The sequence below is a fragment of the Saccostrea echinata genome, unplaced genomic scaffold (assembly GCF_033153115.1).
Source record: "Saccostrea echinata isolate AGI-Se365-2 ecotype Australia unplaced genomic scaffold, CSIRO_AGI_Sech_v1 ptg000046l, whole genome shotgun sequence".
Taxonomy (NCBI): Eukaryota; Metazoa; Mollusca; class Bivalvia; order Ostreida; family Ostreidae; genus Saccostrea; species Saccostrea echinata.
In genome coordinates, this window is record NW_026889795.1 from 5221760 (window position 1) to 5249434 (window position 27675).

Here is a 27675-nt window from a genome sequence, read left to right on the forward strand (position 1 = left end):
ATGAAACCTAAAGAGTGTGTAAGACCTCCAACAGATATGCAAAGGTAGATAAATCTTACTTCATCATATTTGAAATAAATAAAAATTTCATTATTTCAGTCCTCTGTAACTCCTATAAGGGGTCAAAAAGTGACCCCACGGACCATAATTTTTAGATTGAACTTTTTAAGCTAAACTCAGAATAGAAAACTGTTTCAAAATTCATTAAGAATTAAAAAAGTTATGAGCAAAAGTTAGTTTTCAACTTTGGCCCCTAGAAATCCCTTATTTTCCAGAAATTCATTTTCAAACCCTAAGGGGGTTGAAACAATATCACAGTCATTATATCACTAAATTTTCACAAGAATATCTTGATTACTTTAAGAGAAATCGTGAAATATGCAATTTTCCATTTAACATGAGAACTCCCATAGACAAATTCAGAGATTCATAAAACCGGAAGTACTTGTCATATGCATACCAAACTTGAAACCTAAAGAGTATGTATGCCTGTTAAATGATGTTCAAAGGGAGATAACTCTTACTCCATTATTTTAAAATAAATAAAAATTAAGTTATTTCAGTCTTCTGTAACTCCTATAAGGGGTCAAAAAGTGACCCCACGGACCATAATTTTTAAATTGTACTCTTTAACTGGAATCCAGAATAGAAAACTGTTTAAAAATTCATTGAGAAATAAAAAAGTTACAGGAAAAAGTTTGTTTTCAATGTTGGCCCCTAGCAATCCCTTATTTTCCCGAATTTCCTTTTCGTGACCTAATGAGGTCGGTACGGTATCAAGGTCATTCAACACTTAAAATCTCACAAGAATATCTTGATTATTTTAAGAGAAAACGTGCCACGACTGATTTCAATTTAACATAGAAACTCCCATAGACAATTTTCAAAGACCCTTAAAACCGGAAGTTCAGCTCGGATAGATATGAAACTTACAAAATATGTTCTACTTATTAGTCCTAACGTATTTCTATGCTCAAAATAATTTTCAAACCTTAATTGTGACTTTTAAAAATTTCATCCCCCCTTTTCCGATGTTTGAAGTCTTATATCTCAGAAAGTATCAGTGGTCAAAAATCACCGTCGCTAACTTTTTTGTAGGTGTTGGTGTCTAGAATTTATATCTTGAATTTGAGAGTCTAGACATCCAAAATGAGAAAGATTTTAGCTCCTTTAGGTATTATAGTTTTTCTTAAGTAGAAACCGGAAGTAACTAAAACGGAAGTTCAGTACCTTACATACGCGAGATATTTACATTTGCTATTTAGTGGTTATAAGAGAAAAATCCTATTTTTAAAGGGACTCCTCAAATGCTGAACGAAAAAAGTGTTCAGTATAATAATAATAATAACTAGACCTTTTTTGTCGTTCAACAAAAACGGAGGGCTTTTCGACGCTTAAAGTCATAAGGACCTTAAAGAGCGATAACTCTAACAAAATGAAAAACATGAAAAAAATAATCAGACAGGATCAAGTCTTCAGAAGCTTATAAAAATGGAAACCTAAAGAGTATGTAATTCTCACTAGAGCTCTGCAAAGGGGGGTAACTCTTACAATGTCATTTTGAAAATAACTAAAAGTTACTATATTTCAGATCTCATAAACACCTATAAGGGGTCAAAAACTGACCCCACGGACCATAATTTTTAAACTGTAACCTTTATGCTGAACTCGGAATCGAAAACTGTTTAAAAATTCATTTAGAAATAAAAAAGTTACATGGGAATATCAGTTTTCAATATTAGCCCCTTGAAATCCCTTATTTTTCAGAATTTCACTTTTAGACTCTTATTGGGTTGAATCATTATCAAAGTCATTATATCACTCAATTTTCACAAGAATATCTTATTTAGTTTAGGAGATATCGTGACATGTGCATTTTTCCACTTAACATGGGAACTCCCATAGACAAATTTAGAGATTCATAAAACCGGAAGTACTTGTCATATGGATACCAAACTTGAAACCTAAAGAGTATGTAAGCCCCCCAACAGATGTGCAAAGGGAGATAACTCTTACTCCATTATTTTTTAAATAATTAAAAATTACATTACTTCAGTCTTCTGAAACTCCTATAAGGGTTCAAAAAGTGACCCCACGGACCATAAATTTTAGATTCTTCTCTTTGATCTAAACCCAGAAAAGGAAACTGTTTAAAAATTCATTGAGAAATAAAAAAGTTACAGGAAAAAGTATGTTTTCAATGTTGGCCCCTAGAAATCCCTTATTTTCCACAATTTCATTTTCAAACCCTAATGCGGTTGAAACAATATCACAGTCATTATACCACTCAATTTTCACAAGAATATCTTGATTACTTTAAGAGATATCGTTAAATGTGCAATTTTCCATTTAACATGAGAACTCCCATAGACAAATTTAGAGATTCATAAAACCGGAAGTTCTTGTCATATGCATACCAAACTTGAGACCTAAAGAGTGTGTAAGCCTGTTAATTGATGTTCAAAGGGAAATAACTCTTACTCTATTATTTTTGAAATAATTAAAAATTACATTATTTCAGTATTCTGTAACTCCTATAAGGGGTCAAAAAGTGACCCCACGGACCATAATTTTTAGATTGTTCTCTTTGATCTGAACCCAGAATAGAAAACTGTTTAAAAATTCATTGAGAAATAAAAAAGTTACAGGAAAAAGTATGTTTTCAATGTTGGCCCCTAGAAATCCCTTATTTTCCCGAATTATCTTTTAATGACCTAATGAGGTTGGTACCGTATCAAGGTCATTCTACAATTAAAATCTCATAAGAATATGATGATTATTTTAAGAGAAAACGTGCCACGACTGCTTTCAATTTAACATAGAAACTCCCATAGACAATTTTCAAAGACCCCTAAAACAGGAAGTTCGGCTCGGATCGATACGAAACTTACAGTATATGTTCAACTAACTAGTCTTAACGTATTTCAATGCTCAAAATATTTTTCAAACCTTAATTGTGACTTTTAAAAATTTCATCCCCCCTTTATCAATGTTTGAAGTCTTATATCTCAGAAAGTATCAGTGGTCTAAAATCACCGTCGCTAACTTTTTTGTAGGTATTGGTATTTAGAATAAATATCTTGAATTTGAGAGTCTAGACATTCAAAATGAGAAAGATTTTAACTTCTTTAGGTATTTTAGTTTTCCTTTAGTAGAAACCGGAAGTGACTAAACCGGAAGTTCAATACCTTACATACGCGAGATATTTACATTTCCTATTTATTGGTTATAAGAGAAAAATCCTATTTTCAAAGGTACTCCTCAAATGCTGAACGAAAAAAGTGTTCAGTATAATAATAATAATAATAATAATAATAACTAGACCTTTTTTCGTTGTTCAACGAAAATTGAAGTGCTTTTCGACTCTACTCCCTTAGCCTTTTATTGTTTACCATTAATATAATTCAAACCTGAGAAAAAAAAAAAAAAAAAAAAAAAAAAAAAAAAAAAAAAAAAAAAAACTTACTTTCATCCTTTTTATTCAGAGCACCTTGACCTTTGACCTTTTGAACACAATAAACCCTTTAGTAAGCTAAGATTTCTGTAATGTATATTCTTTACTTTCCTCCCTCCCCCCTCTTTTTCCCCTGCGCAATGGCTACGTAGATTTTTTCTCCAAACTCTAAACCAGACATCGTATTAACCTAAAATTTCAGGATACTTTACAAAACACCCCATAAAAACTTTCTGGAAAGTTTAAAAGTCATTGTCTCATTTACCTAGAAGATATAAACTTTATCGGCAAGAACAAGAAATTCCGAAGTGCCTAGAATTTCTTTTCTGGTGATCGGAGAAACAAGATATACATTTCATCTATAATTTCTTCAAATATCTTTGATGTCATTTGTTTCTTCTGTTATGATTAGTTAATTTCCTTTCAGATATTTATCTTCTTTTTCAAACCTCAAATTTATTTTAATTTTATTTAGAATTAATTCATCTTGTAAAATATGCTTTTTGTGATCCTGAAATGAGATTCATGTTTTTTTTTTCCCTGTACCTTCTAACTTTACATGATTTGACTTTAATCTATGAAAGTCCGTCTACCAAACACTTGAGGATCCACCCCCGTATTTTTGTTCTACGCATTTTAGGTGGCAGCGAATTTAGTTTCGTACTAAAGTCCCGGTCAAATATCTTAAAACACTGAGATCTCTTATGTTTGATGTGATATTCGATATAGCAAAATGAAAGGAACCATCATGGGATACATGGCGAGTCTAGCAGAGCGCTTGTTGAAAAAGTATAGCTACGCAGCCAACAGGACCAAAGCTTACTTTCGCTTTCTACGCTCGCCAACCGTGCAAAGAACGATAACTCTAATTACGCGAGGAAATCAAGAGAACACTAAAAGTACTGTTTTTCAGGCCTCTGAAACTCCTATAAGGGGTCAAAAAGTGACCCCACGGACCATAATTTTTAAAATGTACTCTTTGTGCTTAACTCAAATCCGAAAACTGTTTACAGATTGGTTGCAAAATAAAAAAGTTACAGGGAAAAAACTGATTTTTCGTACTGGCCCCCTAAAAATTCCTTCTTTTGTGGAATTTTGTTTTCATCACCTAATCACCTGAAGACAGTGTAAAAGTAAGTATTCCACTAAAATATGACAAGAATTGCTTGCTTCCTTTCTGATATAATGGAACATGCGTGATTTCAATTTAACATAGAAACTCTCATAGACAATTTTTGGTGACTCATAAAACCGAAAGTCCTGCTTCGATTGATTTGAAACTGACCGTACATGTTCTATTAATCACTCTTAACAATAAGTAGTCTTCAAAATATTTTTCCTAAATGGTTCTTAAATTTTAGAATATCCATCCCCCCTTTTTCTTAACTTTGGAGTCTTATAACACAAAAATATATCATAGGTACAATAACGCTGTCGCTAACTTTTTTGAAGGATAAACTTTGAAGAATCAATTCCTAAAATTTGAATGAATTTCCATAGAAAATAAGAATTTCTTAAGCTTCTAAAGAAATTTTAGTTTTCTGCTTGTTTATACCGGAAGTGACATTTCCGGAAGTACAAAACCTTACATACGCGAGACATTTAAGAATGCAATCTGACGACCCTAATATAAAATACATATATCCAAGAGTTCTCTTTAAATCCGTGACGAAAAAGTGTTAGGTATAATAATAATAATAATAAAACAAGACGAAAACAATAGGGCTTTTCGCCAAAAGTCGAAAAGCCCTAATAATAAAAAAGACGAAAACAATAGGGCTTTTCGCCTGAAAGCGAAAAGCCCTAATAAACAAGACGAAAACAATAGGGCTTTTCGCCTGAAAGCGAAAAGCCCTAATAATAAAAAAGACGAAAACAATAGGGCTTTTCGCCTGAAAGCGAAAAGCCCTAATAATAAAAGTGAAAAAAGAAACAATAGAATAATAGAAGGGTCTTCCGTTGGAGACGGAAGACCCTAATAATAATAATAACTAGAGCAAAGCTCGTTGCAAAGCAACGAGTGGGTCTTCCTTCTTAGCTTGTAAGTTGACGTCGTAATCACAGGATAAATATTTGTTTAATTTCCACCTAAAGGTTACATGTTTCTGTTTAGATTGTCAACTTTGCTAACATTCTCTTTCTTCTTTGACCCAAATATCAAGAGACCTCATCTCCGGATCTCTGAATCTGGAGTGAGCATGAGGATATATAATTCAACTGTACTCTCTCCAACAGTACTCCTGAAATTGTATCCAAAACACTAATACTCCCAGACCCTCATTTCTTGAACTTTGACTTTTGATTTTTAATTTCTAGACTTTTCTATTCATCTAACATCTTTGATGCAATCATGTTAGTAACACGTGTCATACTACAGAATCATCAGTGTTTTGCTACATCACTGTCATAATAATTGCTTGACAAAACATTTACACAGCATAACTACATAGTAAGTAATCCAAATGTGTTACTGATTGAGGATATCCATTCTTTGACAATCAGTAAGTAGAAAAATACTCTTACAAGAAATGCACAGGGATGATTTCAGTAAGACACGGTGTCACTTGTGGAAAATTTTAACATAACATCTTTTTTAGCCTTTAACTTAAAAGTTAAACTTCATTATCTCAAAAACCGATATCTAAATACATGTACCATTTATATGGTGAAGTGAGTTGGTACTCCCAACCCCTTATTCTTTAAGTTTTTTACCCTGCATGGTTATCTGGAGTCATTGGATATCTTGATGATCTTGGTCCAGTTGAAATTGAGAAAAAATGGTTTTACTGTACTTCTTGGGTTCATTTATTCAAATGTTTTACAAGGGGGGAAAAAGACACATATATTTAAATTTTCGTAACATGTTAAAATAATCTTTTACATGTACATGTATATTACACATATATTCAAGTAAATTTTTTTTAATAAGAATTCATTAAAAATATTTGAATCCATTGAAGTTGATTGCAGTAGATATAATGTGAATTATGAGCCTAATACACAACAAGCAAATTCAAAGAATAGTGGTCTCATTCTGTCATCTGTCAACTGAAAAAGTTTGATGATAATAGGCCTGAAACTGTTCAAAATATGCCTCTAAATCATTTTGAAAAAGAATGGCTGCAAAATTTAAAAAGTAGGTAACCATGAACTACTTTTGAGTCAACATGATACGAGGTCCTTAGATGCATCAATTGACAAGATTTGATGATCCTAGTCCTTATAGTAAGCAAAATATCAACATTTTAATAAATGTAATTTTTGGTCAACTTTGAAGTGACCTTGAGACCAAGCCCTTTGTCCCAGAGTGATTCCCTTTGCAAATTTTAATCTACAATATATTTTATCCTTTTGTAGAACCTTTTGTGAAAGTTTGGTGATAATCTGCCCAGTGGTTCTTGAGAAGACTATTTTTTAGCAACCAGAACTTTTGGTTTTATTTACCTAATTATCTCCCCTTGTTTAAGGGTCACAACCCTAAGTTTACACTACCCCAGGATGCTTCCACATAACTTTCAGCTTTTCTGGCCCTGTGGTTCTTGAGAAGATTTTTTAATGACCCCACCCTATTTTTGTCTTCTCTTGATTATCTCCCCTTGTAAAGGGGGTTGGTCCTTCATTTTAACAAACTCCCCTTCACCCAAGGATGCTGTGTACCAACTTTGGTTAAATTTGGCTCAGTGGTTCTTGAGAAGAAGACAAAAATATGAAAAGTTTACAGACGGACGGACAGACAGATGGACAGATGACGGACAACTGGTGATCAGAAAAGCTCACTTAAGCTTTCAGCTCAGGTGAACTAAAAAGTTTACGTACACCGCACAAATGGCCATAGCATTAGCTCTTTGAGCCTTTGGCTCACAAGAGCTAAAAAGATAAAAAGAATTATGTATCTTAGAGTTGTCTATTTGTAATCAAAGCTATATTGAAATCAGACCAATTTCTTGAAATAAAAAATTGCACTGTTGTAGTGCAAAAAAATTAATGATACTTTACATGTCGCTACAATATTCAAAGAGGGTGTGTTGCAAAATTTTGAATTAAATTAGAGGGGTTATGACTGTTTCATCGCTAATTATAGATGATCAATGCGAAAACACAAAGTTGAGAATTGCAATGTCATTGAAAGTCTTGGAGAGCACTGAGCTATTAAAAAATTATTTCTTCAGACAGGTCATTTTTCAAAGTGCACAGTAAATTTTCCTTAAATCAATGTGTCCGCAAACTTTTCTAACAATCCTCGTTTATGTACATGCCCTTAGCACTGATATGTTAACATTTGTTGCTGTATATGCCAAAATAGCAGTTCTCTCTAAATGTTTTTGTAAAAATACATATATTACAAGTTCTTAATGTATTAAGGCCTGATGTGTCCATAATCCTAGATGGAAGGACTTTTATCCTTGTGTGACTGTTTAAATTTCACTATGCTGCTTATTCTTCATCATCTCCAAACAGATGCTCTTCTGGCAAATATGGTCATGCTTGGTATCAAATTTCAGTTATCAGATGGCAGTCACACTTATCCAAAAGAAATTGAAATTTCTCATTTAAAATAAAAAAAAAAACTGTACAACTTATAAATGATAAATAGCGATGTTAATTTTACTCGGACAGCTAAGTCGCACAGTCAGAGGCTTTAGTCAAATGAAAGTCGAGTACTCGTTGAAATTTAAATCAATTTTTCATGTCATTTTCCTTTTTGTCTTTAAGAGACTGCTAGCCTGTACAATATTTAAACTACATTATAACCATTATACAACAAATTATTGAATCATTAACATTTTCGTAGTAATAAATATATGTATCAAATGTATTTGATTTCAAATATAATATTTACTGCCAGTGTTTTTTTTCAGTACTTTGGGACTGGGGGCTGGGGCCCTCAGAATTGGGAATTTCAGCATCAAGTAGGCTAAATTGGGAATCTCCCAGAAAGCCCAATCACTTAAAAAGCATTGTCAAAAAACTTTGTTTTTGTCTTTGTATTACTTTAACAAACAATTGTTATAACTAATCAAGACTATTCTTGGTGTGGATTATCTAATTACTTGCATCAAGAACAACAGTGGTATGAATTATCTAATAATGAAGAAATCCAACTTGGCTGAGGTGGCAGAGGATAGTTTTTTTTAATGCCAAACATGTGCCGAGGGGGTACACATATACATGTGATCCATAAAAACATGTACATGGGGACAGTTTTCCAGGGGCTAATTAATTACACTTCATATGCCCATGGCTCACAAATTATGTCAACAAATTACATGTAATCTGCCTAGTAGAGTGCACATGTACCAAAAATGCACCTGGGGTCTCCCCAAATTTTGGCTTGTTTTTCCAAGATTTGGGCCTCAGTCGCACCCATACAACCCATCCCCAGGCCCAAGCGAGCAGGATAAAACACCCAGTACTCTGTAAATCAGTGCATGCCCTAATGAAAATTCACCAATTGATATGGGGCCATTCATCTTCCCTCTGAGATACACACCTTCTTCTAAGGCCTACTGCTTTTCAGCTGAATTTTCTCTGCAACTGACCACATGTCTTAGGTTCGCATTTACAACTCTGTATATGATAAGCGTCATAGTGACACCTACAAGTTGCACATCATTTTTCTCAGCAAGCACTTTGCTACACTGCAAATGTGTCCCATAATTATTCTAATCATTTTTCTACATAAAATATCACATCAAACAGGGGATATCTCAATTTTTAAGAAATTTGACCGGGTCTTTAGTACGAAACTATCCCCTGCCACCTTTAACTTTCAAAGTTTGCTTTTTAATTAAAATAACTTTCCATATTTAGAAAGTGCAATCAATTCTGAGTAAAAATATACTAAATATGTCTTATTTCAATGAAAAATAAAAAAGTTAGAGGCAAATAAGTGACCCCACCAATTGTCGGTCAACCATCTTAACCCCATATTCTTTGTGTTACTTCAAACATGACCAACTCCTACAATCCAAAAGAATCTATTTCTTATCAAAACAGTGTTTAATGGTAACTTTGATCAATTTCAAATGCAGCTACACATAAAAAATTCAATAAGAATTGCATGCCTTCATGAAATGTACTCACATGAAACACAATCTCCTATTTTTGATGTTTTGAGAAATCCCATTTTACCTCTTAATTGCTTGAATTTATACATCTATAGCTTGTTTGCAAAAAGAAAACCTAATCTATTTTTCAGGATATTTATTGTAATATACAAAAACCCCTCTTGCATCAAAGGTTCAAGAAGAAGTGTCCTGAAAATTGCAGTTATCTACCCTACCCCTCCAACCATTACCTGATTCTATAGAAAATATACTGTGGAAATCTGATTTTACTGCCTGTCCTTTTTCTGAGTATATTTCCATTCAATTTCAATGTATCTGAGTGATCAAATACATGCATTTGATTCCCCTGAATAATTAAAGTGATCATCCTGTCCTTACTTGGCATTTGTGAGTAAATTTCAGGTGTTTAGTAGAATCCAATAATTACATGAAAATGTACATATTTCTGATATTTTGTTCATTAAATATGCAAAAAGACCATCTGTTTTGTTATAATTTAAAGAAAAATATATAATCTATATGAAAATAATGAAAAGTTTAAGTTCTATCACATTATAGAAGACAAATGAGGGGGAAAATGAAGGGGAGGGGTATTTTTTTATGTAATTATCAATAGTAAGATGGGTCTAATTTGAAAAAAAAATTAAAGCACAGCAATTCTTTGAATAAATGTGGTTCTGTGAACTGATATATTTGCATACTGAATCATTCTTTTCTCAAAATAATGATATTTAGTGAAAATACATGTAAAAAAGAGTAAGTTTATAATTTGTAATTTCAGTGATATCGCAATAACTGAGCCCCTTTAATTTTAATTAATACTAAGTGATTGCATCATAATTTGATAAAATAAATGTGACAGTGCCCAAACTATTATTTTCAAACAAATAAATTTTTCTAAGACAAAAATTGCCTTACTCTGTTCAGATTTGTTATGCTGATGCTTCAAACTCTTTGAAAATGTGTACTGGGAAAGGTTTACCCCCCTTGTGTTTAGGTCTCTCTACCTAAATGAATGAGAGTCAAATAAAAGAAATATGGTGAGTTTTGAAAATGGCATACATCAATAAACTTATTTAGAGAAGAATTAGACTAAATTACATATTTCTGAAAATTGGTGTTTTCAGATAGTTTTTTTAAATGCCAAACATGTGCCAAGAGGGTACACATATACATGTGATCCATAAAAACATGTACATGGGGACAGTTTTCCAGGGGCTAATTAATTACACTTGATATGCCCATGGCTCACAAATTATGTCAACAAATTACATGTAATTTGCCTAGTAGAGTGCACATGTACCAAAAATACACCTGGGGTCTCCCCAAATTTTGGCTTGTTTTTCCAAGATTTGGGCCTCAGTTGTACCCATACAACCCACCCCCAGGCCCGAGCGAGCAGGATAAAACACCCAGTAGTCTGTAAATCAATGCATGCCCTAATGAAAATTCACCAATTGATATGGGGCCATTCACATTCCCTCTGAGATACACACCTTCTTCTAAGGCCTACTGCTTTTCAGTGAATTTCCTCTGCAACTGACCATGTGTCTAAGGTTCGCATTTACAACTCTGTATATAAGCGTCATAGTGACACCTACATGTTGCACATCATTTATTTCAGCAAGCACTCTGCTACACTGCAAATGTGTCCCATAATTATTCTAATCATTTTTCTACATAAAATATCACATCAAACAGGGGATATCTCAATTCTTTAAGAAATTTGACCGGGTCTTTAGTACGAAACTATCCCCTGCCACCTGAACAACAAAACCTGCTTGAAAAACATGCAATAAACAAACTAAATTTGATCACATATTTTGTAAGTTTTTCTTTGGGAAAACTTCCATTACATTTTGGGAAAATACAGGCATATTTTCAATTGGGACTGGGGCCAAATTTCGGCCCCAAGTCGGTTCTAAAAAAATCACTGACTGCACATTTTATCTATATACAGAACATCAAATGCTCGTATTTATCCTTTCTTTTCCTGCTGCTAGTACATGTACCCGTTATTGATTTCTTACCTGAAGCTATTTGAATGTGTCTTGTCAGTGACCCGTGATTGTTAAACAATTTAAGTGTAACTCTTATAAAAACAAAATTTTAATTATGAGATTTTTTGCATTCAATCAATACAATTTAAAAATGATTGATATTAATATCAGAAAGAAACACCTTTTAATTATGCTCATAACCATTCCCCAGTTTACATGTATTTATAAAGTTTTATTATTCTTCATTAATTGGTAGTTCCATTATATGAGATCTGAGATCTTACGAAATTGCAGGTTGAAACTTTACAATTTGGATCCGACATCTTTTAAAGTATGCCAATGCATGTTTGTCGAACAACAAAATTCCTTTGAACAATTAACAAAGACTGGTTAAGCCTTTCCCTGAGTTTGAACACTGATACGTTAATAAATGAACTGAGCAGATCCAATTTTTTTAGCTCATATGAGCCATAGGCTCAAGTGAGCTTTTCTGATCAAAATTTGTCCGTTGTCTGTCGTTGTTGTTGTCATTGTCGTTGTTGTTGTTGTTGTAAACTTTTCACATTTTCATCTTCTTCTCAAGAACCACTGGGCCAAATTCAACCAAACTTGCCACAAAGCATCCTTGGGTAAAGCGGATTCAAGTTTGTTCAAATGAAGGGCCACGCCCTCTTTCAAGGGGAGATAATTAGGAATTAGTGAAAAAATAATGGCATCATTTAAAAATCTTCTCCTCAAGAACCACTGGGCCAGGAAAGATGAAACTTATGTGGAAACATCCTCAGGTAGTGTAGATTCAAGTTTGTTCAAATCATGACCCCTGGGGTAGGGTGGGGCCACAATGGGGGATCCAAGTTTTACATAGATATATATAGGAAAATATCTTGAAAAAAAATTCTTCTTAAGAACAGTAAAGCCAAGATTGGTCATATTTATATGGAAGCATCCTCAGGTAGTGTAGATTCAAGTTTGTTCAAATCATGACCCCCCGGGTAGGGTGGGGCCACAATGGGGGATCAAAGTTTTACATAGAAATATATAGGAAAATATCTTTAAAAATCTTCTTCTTAAGAACAGCAAAGCCATGATTGTTCATATTTTTATGGCAGCATCCTCAGGTAGTGTAGATTCAAGTTTGTTCAAATCATGACCCCCAGGGGTAGGGTGGGGTCACATTGGGGGATCCAAGTTTTACATAGAAATATATAGGAAAATATCTTTAAAAATCTTCTTCTTAAGAACAGTGAAGCCAAGATTGGTCATATTTATATGGAAGCATCCTCAGGTAGTGTAGACTCAAGTTTGTTCAAATCATGACCCCTGGGGGTAGGGTGGGGCCACAATGGGGGATCCAAGTTTTACATAGAAATATATAGGAAAATATCTTTAAAAATCTCCTTCTTAAGAACAGTAAAGCCATGATTGGTCATATTTATATGGAAGCATCCTCAGATAGTGAAGATTCAAGTTTGTTCAAATCATTATCCCGGGGATAGGTTGGGTCCACAATAGGTGATCAAAGTTTACAGAGGAATATATAAGTCTTTTTCTCAAGAACAGAAAAGCCATGATTAGTCAAATTGATATGGAGGCATCTTTGGGTAGTGTAGAATGAAATTTGTTCAAATGAGGGCCCCCGGGTAGGGTGGGGCCACAATGGGGGTTCAAATTTTTACAAATGAATATATGGAAAAAAATCTGCTGCTCAAGAACAACAAAGCCATTTGTTATATTGATATGAAAGCATCATCAAGTAGTTTAAAATTCAACACCCCCCTCCTTGTAAACTTTTAAATAGTTCTGATTTTTGCTTTTTTTTTCCTAGCCAATGTGCTCAGGTGAGCGATGTGGCCCATGGGCCTCTTGTTTTACATTGAATTTAAGAGTAGCAAATTTTAAACGAACAACTGACTTAACAAATTTTAGTCGATAGTCAATATGATTGAATGATAGTCGAGTACTCGAATATTCATTGACACCCATAATGAAACCATCAAACAGAGTTCAAAGATACTGTCACATTTTCCATGTATTATTTGTAAGAAGTACTCTATTAAATAGATGTTTACATGCAGTCAATTTTGAGGATGTCATTACAAAATATAATATAAATAGGGATTAATTAGGAGTTTTTTTTTCATGATTTCACAAAGGAAATGCACATAACTTATACATGTAAAAAATTTATTAGGGATGGCAATGGTCAACTGGGTAACCATCTAATCAGTCAGAAATATAGTAACCGGTTTAGTATGGGATGACGGGTTATGATTTTCATAACCGGTTAGTCGGTATTTTTTGTATAATATGTACTTTTTAAATAATATACCAGTATACATATTTCACTATACGCTTCAATTCCTTATTTAAGTCTGTTCGCAGTAAGCGTGTTTTACTGTATAACCCAAATACCACTCTAAGTTTACATACCCAAATCATAAAAAATTCTATATTCTAATTTCAAGAACTAATTTTTTACTAAACAATGTTTTACATGGTAATTGATCTAGTTCATTATCTGTAATGGTAGCCTAGTTGTAGGGCATTCATTTTGTAATCAGGAGGCCTGGGCTTGATTCTCATTTGCTGTGTCAAACCTAAGACATAAACATACAGGTAATGAAGGTTCCTTCACCAAGCGCCCAGCATTAGAATGAAAGTCAAAGGTTTTTCAGATGAGACCTTAAAAACCTCACAGTAGATGTTGGGACAATAAAGAACCCTCACTGCTCAATGGGCCTTAGTGCCAAGTATTAAGGTCTATGTTTGAAGCCCTTCACCAGTATGTGGTAATGTCTCTATACGAGAGAAAAATTCTCAAGTAAGATGTAAAACAACATACAATCAATCAAAGTGTCAGTAAGAAGCTGATCCTTACGTCGCAGGTTCGAATCCCACAGCTGGATGTGGAGAAAGGTTCCTCAGATGGAACCGTATGAACCGAGGTTCTGTGTCACAGAAGGTGATGGCATGAAAAAGATCCCTCACTTCCCAAAGGCCATAAGTGTCAAGTACAGGTCTATATTTGCAGGCCTCCACCAGCAAGTGGTGGCATAATAATATGACTAAAAAAAATTTGAAGGGGCAATAAACAAAACACAAATCAATCCTGCAGTCTTATCACAGAAATAATTCAAACTTTTATGTATAAATATATTTCCAAATTTCTTTTGCAATTTAACTGAGTGACATTTTTGAGATTTTCCAATAATAATACACATTTACTAACTGGGTTCGAGGGCAACATGTGTTTTGTCGGACCCAAGAACCAAACTGTTTGCCTGAGGCCATTAGGCCGAAGGGAAACAGTTTGGTTCAAGGGGTCAGCAAATTGCATTTTACCCCGAGAACACGGTCAATAAATGTTTTGTTATATCTTTTACTTCTTTTTTTTGTTTGACATACACGTATTTTGTAGTGGCTTCCGTGATGTAAATTTCCTTTACAGCACTGAGGTAAAACTCTGTCAATTCCGTAACTTTCGAACACCAACGAATGCAAATGAGATTTAACTAATCCCGGGCATACTGTAATATGTTAGCAGTCCAATGATCTCATCGACAGGTTCAATATCTCACTTTGCAGTTCAACATAGATTTTTTATGATTGCTCATAAAACCTTGGAAATGTTAGACATTTTGAGTGTACACTGGTATAGATTTATATAAGAACAAATTTTTAAAGGTATAACAAATTATAATATTAATTAAGGCCCTAGTTATAACAGCTATTCATACTTGTTGAAGAATATATAACAATAATTATCATGTTTATATATGTAGTATGTTAGATAGTGTATTGTTGAATTTTTGCATTTTTTTGTTTCAATAAAAAAAAAATAAGTCTTGGTGAAATTACATGCTCTCGTGCATTTAAATATAAGGTAAAGCAATGGGGATTTGACAATGTCATGTCAGGGCTAACAGACAGAGACTGAACCATAAAATAGATAACATACATCAGTGTTTGTGCGTACATTTACACATTTGCTGGCATATACATGTAAACATCAGTGCTGTAATCAGCTGTTAAATTTTAGATAAGAAAAATTCTAACCTTCATTTCCATGGTGCACGCCAATCATATATTAAAATGTCACCGTGAACTCTTTCATCACTCGCTACATTTATCACAGAAAACTCCGACACAAGACTGTTCATCGCTGTTAATGTGATCGTCAGAATTTCCTCGTAAACAATTTGCGCAAGAATATATATATCCCTTTAAAACTAATGCTCCCTGTACGCAACCAAGGATTTTATGTGCTTCGAAGATGTGGATTAAACCTGCATGTCTACATACGGCTCGTACGTTAAGAAAATGTACAACTGTCAACTTCACATATTTTCTTCTCATTTTCTGTCTGTAATTCCGACTTGCATGGCTACTTCCGGGGATGTACTAAAGACTTGACATACTAAAGACCTGATATTCGACCTGATGATTTTTCAAAAAATAAAATAATCAGATTGAGTGTTAGACATGATTTATTTTTAAAAATTATTGATTATGAAGCATTATGCTATACTAAACTACACTTTTTTTTAAATATTTGCCAACAAAGCATCAGATCAAATCACGGTTTTCGTATATCAGGTCTTTAGTGTCGTCTTCCCACAATGCCGCTCGTGATTGTTTACATCCAGGTTACAAACAAGAGGCCCCGATTAAGACTCTTTCTATACGGAAATGTTGATTTACCTTTACTTGTGTAAATAACTTGCATTTATAAACGATTTAAATAACAGAAAACAGAGAAATCGAATCAAAGCAATTTATTTAAAAGACAACAACTATCTAAAACCGTACAAGCATGTGTTACGATGCCCTAAAAGGCGTGGCTGGTTTGTAGACAACTTGTTCCTGTACGATTCTCGAATAATTATTATATAAAATAGAATAAAATATAGCACGGAGCTTGTTTCTCTTTATACCACATGACAAGATTTAATATGTTAGAAATTATGTCATTCAAACTTTTTCATAATATTTTAATATTTTTAGCTATCCAAAAAATACTTTTATGACCTGCTGTCCCCTGAATATAGGGGCCAGCCCCTTTTTCTTGATGTTGTCTGAAAGCTCTCGTAATTACACACAACTTTTATTCTATATGTCTTACCAAATTTTTATCAGTTTAAAAGTTATTAAACAAAAAGCAGCAAAATTTCATGGAAAAATAATTCTTAAAACTTGCCGTCACATAGCTTCCGAACTTAAAAAAAATAGCCTACAATTTTAATGTTCTGCGCATCTGCAATGTATTAGTTACAAGTTCTCCAGTTTTCATGCAAATATTATGTGTCGTTATTGAGAATTCTACTGGACAAGAGACCCTCCAAATATCGATTAAAGGGCAATAACTCATGAACGGGGGTATATATCAAAAATTTGAAAAAACCGTTTTTAGGCAATAATACATTGTATCTACCCTGAAAGTTTCATAGCAATCGGACAAAAGGTCTCCGAGAAATCGCCTGCTGAAAATCGGCGGGAAAAAAAAAAAATAATAATAAGAAACAGTAGAATAACAGTAGGGTCTTCCGAAGGAAGCTCGGAAGACCCTAATAAAGGTAAAAAAGAAACCGAAGAATAATAGAAGGGTCTTCCGCTGAAGACGGAAGACCCTAATAATAAAAGTGAAAAAGAAACAATACAATAATAGAAGGGTCTTCCATTGGAGACGGAAGACCCTAATAATAAAAGTGAAAAAGAAACAATACAATAATAGAAGGGTCTTCCGTTGGAGACAGAAGACCCTAATAACTAGATGAGATTTCGTTGCGAGCAACGAGTGGGTCTTCCGTCCGATTTTTGATAAGATGAGATAAGAATTTGACTGAGATTTTCGTTCAAATATAATGATATAAATAAATTGTTAAGACGAACAATTTTGCTTTAATAATGTTTAACAAAATATTGATCATTAAAGGGTTATAGATTAAAGACTTTCGGCCCTTCTTGGCCCCTAATATGAGAGGTCAGCCCCTTTTTCTTGATATCATCTTGAAGCTCTCATGATTTTGAAAATTTTTGTTCAACAACTATTCAGAAATTCTTTTTTGTTTTCGGGATATACGCAAAAGAAATATTAAGGGCCGGTCCTTCAAGTCCTAAATGGGGACATTTAGCAAAAATTCAAAGAGTGCATATTGTTCAGAATATGATTTTGAACGTCTTTTGTTCAATACTGTTTATCAAAATATTCTTCCTTTTCGAGACATATTGCGCCAAAGATTATGCAATCTGGCCCCCTAAAGACCTTTATTGCGTAACATATGATATCAACATCATGTTATTTAGATAAAGTGTGTGGAAGAAGAACAATTTCGCTTCTGTAATATATTACAAAATATTGATCATTAAAGAGTTATTGATTGTATACTTTCGGCCCCTTATTTAAGAGGTCATACCCTTTTCCTGGATATCACCTTAAAGCACTCATGATTTTTTACACTTTTTGTTCATCAACTAGTCAGAAATTCTTTTTCGTTTCTGAGATATTCGCAAAAGAAGTATTTAGGGGCCAGCCCTTCAACTCCTTAATGGGGACGTTTAGCAAAAATGAAAGGTTGCATCTTGTTTAGAACATTATTTTGGACATCTTTTGTTCAATATTGCTTATCAAAATATTTCCCACTTTTGAGATATAAAGCGTCAAAGATTTAGCATTCTGGCCCCTTATGGCCCCTAATTATGTAACATATGATGTGAATATCATAATATATAGTCGTAAATTGTTGAGATAAACATTTTGCTTCAGTAATGCATCACAAAATATTGATCGTTAAAGAGTTATTGTTCAAAGACTTTCTGCCCCTCTCAGCCCCTATTTTGAGGGTCCAGCCCCTTTTTCTTCAAATCACTTTAAAGCTCTCATGATTTTGAACACTTTTTGTTCAACAACTAGTCAGAAATTCTTTTTCGTTTTTGAGATATTTACAAAAGAAGTATTTAAGGCCCGGCCCTTCAACTCCTTAATGGGGACGTTTAGCAGAAAATGAAAGGTTGCATCTTGTTAAGAACATTATTTTGGACATCTTTTGTTCAATATTGCTTATCAAAATATTTCCCACTTTCGAGATATAGAGTGCCAAAGATTTGGCATTCTGGCCCCGTATGGCCCCTAATTATGTAACATATGACATAAATATTATAATATATAGTTGTAAATTGTTAAGATAAACATTTTTGCTTCAGTAATGTATACCAAAAATTTGATCGTTAAAGAGTTATTGATTTAATACTTTTGGCCCCTCTCGGCCCCTAATATGATAAGTCAGCCCTTTTTTCTTGATATCATATTAAAGATCTTGTCATTCTGCACAAATATTATTCAGTATGTTTTTACAAAATAATTATACTTGAATTATACTTTAAAAGATATGATACAAAATGTCTCAAAAATTCACTCATGATTCGTGTCCTAAATTTCGACCCCCTACCGAGCTTCCATACTAGGCACTTCCAGAAAATTTGAAAACTGAGGTGCACAACTAGAACATGTCCTCTATTATCACTGAAAATTTCAGCAGTCTAGCTTTTGTCGTTTTTGAGTTTTTGTGTAGACAAAATGGTCACTAAAAATTCAATAAAAGGGCGATAACTTCCGACCGGAAGTGATTTATCAAAAACGGAATTGCCGGAATTAACTTCAGATAAAGACCCAACAACCCTGAAAATTTGAAAGAAATTGAACGAGCCATCTCCGAGAAATCTTCTGCACAAAATTTGTAAAGAAAAAAAAAGAATAATAAAAGTGAAAAAGAAACAATAGAATAATAGAAGGGTCTTCCGCTGAAGACGGAAGACCCTAATAAAAGTGAAAAAGAAACAATAGAATAATAGAAGGGTCTTCCGTTGGAGACGGAAGACCCTAATAATAATAATAATAATAATAAACAGAACAATTTCAATAGGTCTTTCCACAGAAAGGTGGAAAGACCTAATAATAATAAACAGAACAATTTCAATAGGTCTTTCCACAGAAAGGTGGAAAGACCTAATGATAAAAATAAAAATAAAAAAAAATCGTGAAATAAAAGTCGGAGAATTCTATGCAGATTTTTTAAGTCTATTATTTAATGTCTTTTCTTAATTTGATGAAATGCAAACCCGGTTTTCAAAATTAGCATTTACCGTAATAACAATAATGAATAAGCGTACAGTACCAAACAGACCCAACCTGACACCAAAGCAGTCCCAGAAAGCAGTCCCTGGGACTGCTGTGGGACTGCTCTGGGACCGCTGTGGGACTGCTCTGGGACCGCTATGGGACTGCTCTGAGACTGCTGTGGGACTGCTCTAGAAAGCAGACCCAGCAGTCCCAGCAGTCCCTGGGACTGCTTTGTTCACTCATGCGTGAAAAAGGTTCTGAGTGACATGATAGCTCCGCCCCTTGTGTATTCTGAATTTGCAACTCCTTGTTGTTGTTTTGTTTACTTTCTGCAGAGAGGTGTTTAAGATAGAAACAAATATAAAAAACAAGTATTAATTTCTTACAAAAATTAAATAAATAGAGATAGTTATACATGTAATTACTAAATGTCTTAAGAGGGCTGTAAATTTACACAATTGTAGACTAGAATTAATTTTAAGAAAATAAAAATAGTTAAAAAGGGAATTCAGGGGATGATTTTTATCCCTTAAAATAAACTTCAATACAGGTGTTTGAAAAAAAAATTTATCTAGGCCTATTTAATAGATTAATGCTTTCAAATTACATATGTACTCAAAGTTTGCATTAGCACTATTTAAAAACAAACAAACTTGTCATTTCAGTAAGATACATGTATTCAGAGGAACGTACTGTACTGGATTTTTTTTCTTAATTGAAAAAGCTAATACCATGCTTAAAAAAGAGCACTCCATGCTATTTTTTACCACCCTCAAATAAAACCTAATAATTTATTTAATGACCATGAAATAAAATTATTCTACCATTCTTCTGTCACATAAACAATTACTCGGGGATTTATTTATGAATTAGTTTTTAATTTATAAACAAGTTATTAAAAGAGTACATTTATTTATAAAATAAACATTTGAAAATATCGGGAATTGTGACTTGTTTCTTATTTCTTTGTTTGTGTTTACCTGGCCGGTTAACACAGCTGGATTGTATAAAATGGTGTCAACACCTGAGGTTTCAATCGCCTTGGGCATAATTAGCAGAAAGTCAATGCATGTTATTTGGGTATCAGTGTTACACATCATTGAACACGCTGGTCAACATTGACACTAATTTCAATCTATGTCCTGCAAAAAATCTTAGTTTCAATAATTGTGTATAAATTTATTTCGGGATTAATTAATTTTGAACATAATCTGAGGGTTCCATTTGCGTGATTTACAGATGCACACTCGAACATTTATATAATAAAACATTTAAAACTGAGAATCTAAAGATAATTTAATTAAGAAGTCATTGAAAATAATCATGACTGAAATATAATACTCGGCAATGTATAACAAAGAATTTTTCAAAAGCTCCAATACTTCAGAAAAATGCATTCAGAGTATAGTATGGGAATCGGCCTTGCTCTATAATTATTATTATCTATTTAAAGCTAATTCTGGTATAAAATAAACAATTCAAGTTTAATTTTCTATATAAAAAAATAAATATGAAAACCAATATCAATCACAAAAAATAAAGAAATTGGTTTATTTTGGTTAAAAATTAATATACCAAATAATTGTGTTTAAATATTCATGTTATTAATATGTGTGAACGTCTTCTTCATTCAATAATTATAATTTGTTTCTATACACGTACTGTGATTTTCTTAACAGTTCAGAAATGACTGTCGCGTAAGAATTGTAAATATTTGTTGACACTACTCAGAAAGAATTGCTCATCAATTTCAACTGCCTTTTATATAGTTACATTGTTTATTGGTAATCTCATTCTGAGTAAGCTCCGCCCATTAAATTAATTAACCCCACCCACTGGGACTGCTGGGACTGCTTTCTGGGACCGCTGGGACTGCTGGGACCACTGTGGGACTGCTCTGGGACCGCTGTGGGACTGCTCTGGGACCGCTCTGGGACTGCTTTAGCAGTCCCAGAAAGCAGTCCCCGGGACTGCTCTGGGACTGCTTTGTGTCAGGTAGGGTCTGGTTAGTACTGTACATGTATTGTTTGTGTTTGTTTCTTAGCAGTTTCTTAGAAGTCAAAAGCCCAAAAGAGCTAGTGGACAACTCGGGATTTTATAAGTATGAGATATATATCCATACCGTTTAAAAGGTAAAAATATTTTGATTTTTCTTATTTTTCTAAAAAAAAAATGTTTATTACATTTATCTTGTTTATAAATAACAACACGTACGCGTTTTACAAGCGCTTTCCGCTTGGGGTAAAAAGATTGTTCATGTCCGTGATTTTATAATACTGTTATTAATCCGTTTACAACAGCTGTTTTGACTTTTTAAAAGCTTTGCTTGCACGTATGGAATTTCCTTTTATTATACACGAGGATGTTTTATGAGATACACGTTGAAAAATATTTTTTTTTTAATTTATGAAACACATTTCAGGATATTTTATCATTATTTGGGCCTTCAATTTTGAAAATTGAGAGAAAACTGTTCATATACTACAAAGTCATGTAAATGTACACCATGTCATGTAAATGTACACCATGTCATGTAAATGTACATCATGCGTGGACATTTAAATGTATTGCCATGAAATATACATGTATGCACACGAATTTCTATGTTTTCTATGTAAACATTTAATCTTCAACTCTGTCTCATATTTTAACTTCGCTTGGTTTTTATTATTCTCTCCATCTTTGGTAAGAAAATTGTCATAAGCTACAGAAAATACTTTTTTGCAATTACATGACATGCCAAATTAGTATTCAACATCATGTGATATTCGAATGTTGTCGTGTATGTTGAATTGCAAAAAATTATAATTTTAATTTTATTCAACCGCATAATATTCTTTGCTTTGTGTCTCTTTTTTTAAGTTGCAAAGATGAATAATATACTGTGACATCACCAATTTTCGCTGTGGTTTAATTTTCGTGTATTTGTGGTATGGAAAGACCCACTAATTCATATCCAACTTGAAATGTAGGGAAAAAAAGTATATCACAACACTTTTTCAACCCATAAATCAAATCCATATTTTTTTTCCTGAAACTACGAAAATTTTACCCAACGAAAATATATTATTTTACAATAACATTACTTATTTTTAACCTACAAATAGGGAGATATAAAGGAGAAATTAGCCACAGATACAATCTACGGTGATGGCCCGTTCTTTTCCTGTGAACCTCAGATATTAAACGCCGGCACCACATACCTAATATATGGTACTAATTTATTCATGATGTTTTTATTTCAAGATCGAAGTAAAATTTTAATAATTAGGCCATCTTTAAAAAAAATGTTTGTTTGCCCTCTCCAGACCCACGATAAAAAATTTGCGAAACACTTGCGAATATGATGGTAAAATAGTTACATTTATTGATGGGACGAGAAAACTTCGGAATGAATGAATCAAAAAAATAATGACTGTTTCTTGGAGGTTAAAAAGTTTTGAGTTAGGCTGTTTTTAGTCACTCGGTCAAGGGGAGGGCAAACAAACACTTTTTTAAAGATGGCCTTACATAATATTTCATACGCTTATCACACCAATCCAAATCAATATCAGTTTATTCTGAACATGAAAAAAAAATGTTGTGAAAATATTCATCGACCATTTAGAATCAATAATTATATATTAATCAGCGTAGTCCTTTCCAAATTCTTTATAAGTTGTGGAGCTGAATGTTATTGAGAGAAATTTATGCAATTTCCTCTGAAAAAATCACATACCATTTTAAATTCAAAAATTTTATTAATTTTATACGATACGTGTATATGATATTACCTGTTGAAGAAGGCAAAAACATTATTCAGTAAAGCATTAAACAACATTTCACTTTAAAACATATTTAAGAAATAAATAAATATCATATTTAAACATCTATCCGGATATTAATACGGGTTGGTCACGAGATCAAATTCCATAAAGCCCGAAGGCTTCATATTTTATATTTTCCTGATTATAATCTTTAACGCGTGAAATGTTTTATTTTTCAAACTCAACGGCACGTATTTGATCCATTGATTGCGCATCGACCCTTTATGACGTCACTGAGAAATTACGTCTAACGTTTATGACACGAGGAACCCGTGTTTATACGGATATAGATACGCGTTGCTTTTAATAGTGTTATATAAAAGAAACATTGGCAAATGTATATAATTAACAATGATTTTGTATTATTACATGAATCATAAGGAGAAAAATTAAGGTAAAAAATTATAAAATATATAAAGGTACCTAACGGAAAATGTACATGTTATCAATATTGAATTCCAACCTCCACCCCCAATAAAAATATTGTCTGTGGACATTCGTAATTTGTATCTACAAATTACTTTCAGCGATGCTATATAAAAGGGTAAAAGGCGAAGGTAACGAGCAATGATCAATCTCATTAATCTAGTAAAAACACGGAAAAAAACATCAGACGTGGGATCAGATGCTGCCTAGGAGTAAGCATTCCCTGTTGACCAGTCACCCCAGCAGTGAGCCCTATGTTTTGATCAGATGCTGTCTAGGAGTGAGCATTCCCTGTTGACCAGTCACCCCAGCAGTGAGTCCTATGTTTTGATCAGATGCTGTCTAGGAGTAATCATTTCCTGTTGACCAGCCACACCAGCAGTGAGCCCTATGTTTTGATCAGATGCCTATAGGAGTAAGCATTCCCTGTTGATCAGCCACCCCAGCAGTGAGCCCTATGTTTTGATCAGATGCTGTCTAGGAGTAATCATTCCCTGTTGACCAGTCACACCAGCAGTGAGCCCTATGTTTTGATCAGATGCTGTCTAGGAGTAAGCATTCCCTGTTGACCAGTCACACCAGCAGTGAGCCCTATGTTTTGATCAGATGCCTATAGGAGTAAGCATTCCCTGTTGATCAGCCACCCCAGCAGTGAGCCCTATGTTTTGATCAGATGCAATCTAGGAGTAATCATTCCCTGTTGATCAGTCACACCAGCAGTGAGCCCTATGTTTTGATCAGATGCTGTCTAGGAGTAAGCATTCCCTGTTGACCAGTCACACCAGCAGTGAGCCCTATGTTTTGATCAGATGCATTTAGGAGTAAGCATTCCCTGTTGATCAGCCACCTCAGCAGTGAGCCCTATGTTTTGATCAGATGCTGTCTAGGAGTAAGCATTCCCTGTTGACCAGTCACGCCAGCAGTGAGCCCTATGTTTTGATCAGATGCCAATAGGAGTAAGCATTCCCTGTTGACCAGTCACACCAGCAGTGAGCCCTATGTTTTGATCAGATGCCTAGGAGTAAGCATTCCCTGTTGATCAGCCACACCAGCAGTGAGTCCTATGTTTTGATCAGATGCCTATAGGAGTAAGCATTCCCTGTTGACAAGTTACACCAGCAGTGAGCCCTATGTTCTGATCAGATGCCTAGGAGTAAGCATTCCCTGTTGATCAGTCACACCAGCAGTGAGTCCTATGTTTTGATCAGATGCCTATAGGAGTAAGCATTCCCTGTTGATCAGTCACACCAGCAGTGAGCCCTATGTTTTGATCAGATGCTGTCTAGGAGTAAACATTCCCTGTTGATCAGTCACACCAGCAGTGAGCCCTATGTTTTGATCAGTCACACCAGCAGTGAGTCCTATGTGTTGACCAGTCACACCAGCAGTGAGTCCTATGTTTTGATCAGTCACCCCAGCAGTGAGTCCTATCTTTTGATCAGATGCTGTCTAGGAGTAATCATTCCCTGTTGACCAGTCACCCCAGCAGTGAGCCCTATGTTTTGATCAGATGCATATAGGAGTAAACATTCCCTGTTGACCAGTCACCCCAGCAGTGAGCCCTATGTTTTGATCAGTCACACCAGCAGTGAGTCCTATGTTTTGATCAGTCACACCAGCAGTGAGTCCTATGTTTTGATCAGTCACACCAGCAGTGAGTCCTATGTTTTGATAAGTCACACCAGCAGTGAGTCCTATGTTTTGATTAGTCACCCCAGCAGTGAGCCCTATGTTTTGATCAGTCACACCAGCAGTGAGTCCTATGTTTTGATCAGTCACACCAGCAGTGAGTCCTATGTTTTGATCAGTCACACCAGCAGTGAGTCCTATGTTTTGATCAGTCACCCCAGCAGTGAGCCCTATGTTTTGATCAGTCACCCCAGCAGTGAGCCCTATGTTTTGATCAGTCACACCAGCAGTGAGTCCTATGTTTTGATCAGTCACACCAGCAGTGAGCCCTATGTTTTGATCAGATGGACAGAGTAATCCGAAGTTAAATTTAGTATAAAAACAAAGACCTAGTAACAATATATATGAAACATGACAGACAAACTATGATCAAACAAAGTATAACGACATAGAATTTTCGAAATGCTGACTTTAAACATTAACTTAATTGTCAGTAGCCTTCCTCAGTTTAAAACATGTTATCTTTGCGGATCACGTTTACTGACATTATATTTAAGGGAAAAAGAGATTCAAAATTAAAGAAAGAATTTTTTTTTTCAATGAGACAGTTGCGTGGTACTTTTGTTTAAAATATGTATATTTATGTTTATGTATATTTTTTATACAAGCCTTGCGTATATACACACAATTTCAACTCGTAGGTGGATGAACCAATTATAAAATCATATACATGTAAATCCTTTTTATGATGTATACAAGTGTTTTTAATGCATCTGCATTTATGACTCGTGTCGTGTTTACCTTCTAGCAAAAGAACGAGATGGCAAGGTAAAAGTTGTCACTTACAAAGAAATCGATGACGTCAGTGATGACGACATCGAAAGAATGACGACAAAGTACGACTGTAGTTGTCAGGTAAGTTGTGTTACTTTTTTTATTCTATCATTTGCCTTCGAAATGAAATATACCAAGTATTGAAGAATATGTATTTATTTTGCTCGATTAAGAAGAATGCCATTATTTCTCATTAACATATGAACATAAAAGACATACCTTTGTCTCATTATAAACAAGCTAATTTAGAGAATTTGGATCCCCGCTTAAGGAAAAAAGACGCGAATCTAGAGGGGGTCGGAAGGGGGGTCTGAACCCTCCTACCCTGATTTGCAGAGTTATTAAATGTATATACTGAAGCAAATAGAAAATGACTTTGTACCCCCCCCCCCCCCCGAAAACATAGACCCCTGTTAAGAAATAAGTTTTCACGGTTGGGAAAAAGAGTTTAGGTGTTTTATTTTTGTTTGTTTTGTTTTTGTTTGTTTGTTTGTTTTCTTTCTTTCTTTTTTTTGCTTGTAAAGAAATTTCTGGATTGGAAATCTTTTGACAGGGGCGGACCCCTTAGAAAAGAATTGCTGGATCCAAGCCTGGACGAGGGTGGAAGAAATTGAAAAATTTTGCAGATGGAGAAAGAAAAAACAAATTGACCTTTCATCTTTTGGCTTTAAGGCCCCATAAATTTGAAGTTAGAATTTCGTCCTAATGTGCTTAAAAATTAGGCTGGTGGGGGTTTTATTTTTGATTTTCTACTGTAAACATCTACTTAACGATCTTCTTCACATTGTAAATGCCAATATGAATATATACATTTGATTGCTTACTCTTTAAAATGTGAACACAAGATTCTTTTTTGATATAAAATATTTATCACACTGTACATGTAATATGATTTTATGAGACCGTTTGTACACGCCAGATGTCATAACTGCTTGTTTGAAATTGTAATTGTAATTGACTTCCTATTTCTCATCCAAAAGGCCTGAGACATTTTTTTCAATACTGAGTGTTTGGTAATCAAAAAATCACACATTTCCATTTTTTATCCAATTGAGATTCAATATCACGACCTTCCTTACACACAAAGAATATGTATTCAGAAAGCTACGTGTATGTAAGAATTTCCTTATTCTATTTATCGCTTTCATATATTGCAGATTAAATTCAATTACGACAAGTTAAGAGGAGTTCCGAATGCTCCGGAACTCTCGGAGGCCACAGAAAACGAATGTAATGTCCCGGATGAATGGTGTTCTAGAAGTGCTTTCTGTCAGAGAAATGACGAAGTTCGATGTACCTGGGGAGAACTAGGATCCTGTAACTAAACGAATTAAGCATTTAT

At 34.1% G+C, this 27675-nt stretch overlaps 1 pseudogene; it reads left to right on the forward strand.

The window, feature by feature from the left end:
* LOC133201964 (uncharacterized) lies at nt 1-27675 on the forward strand (annotated as a pseudogene).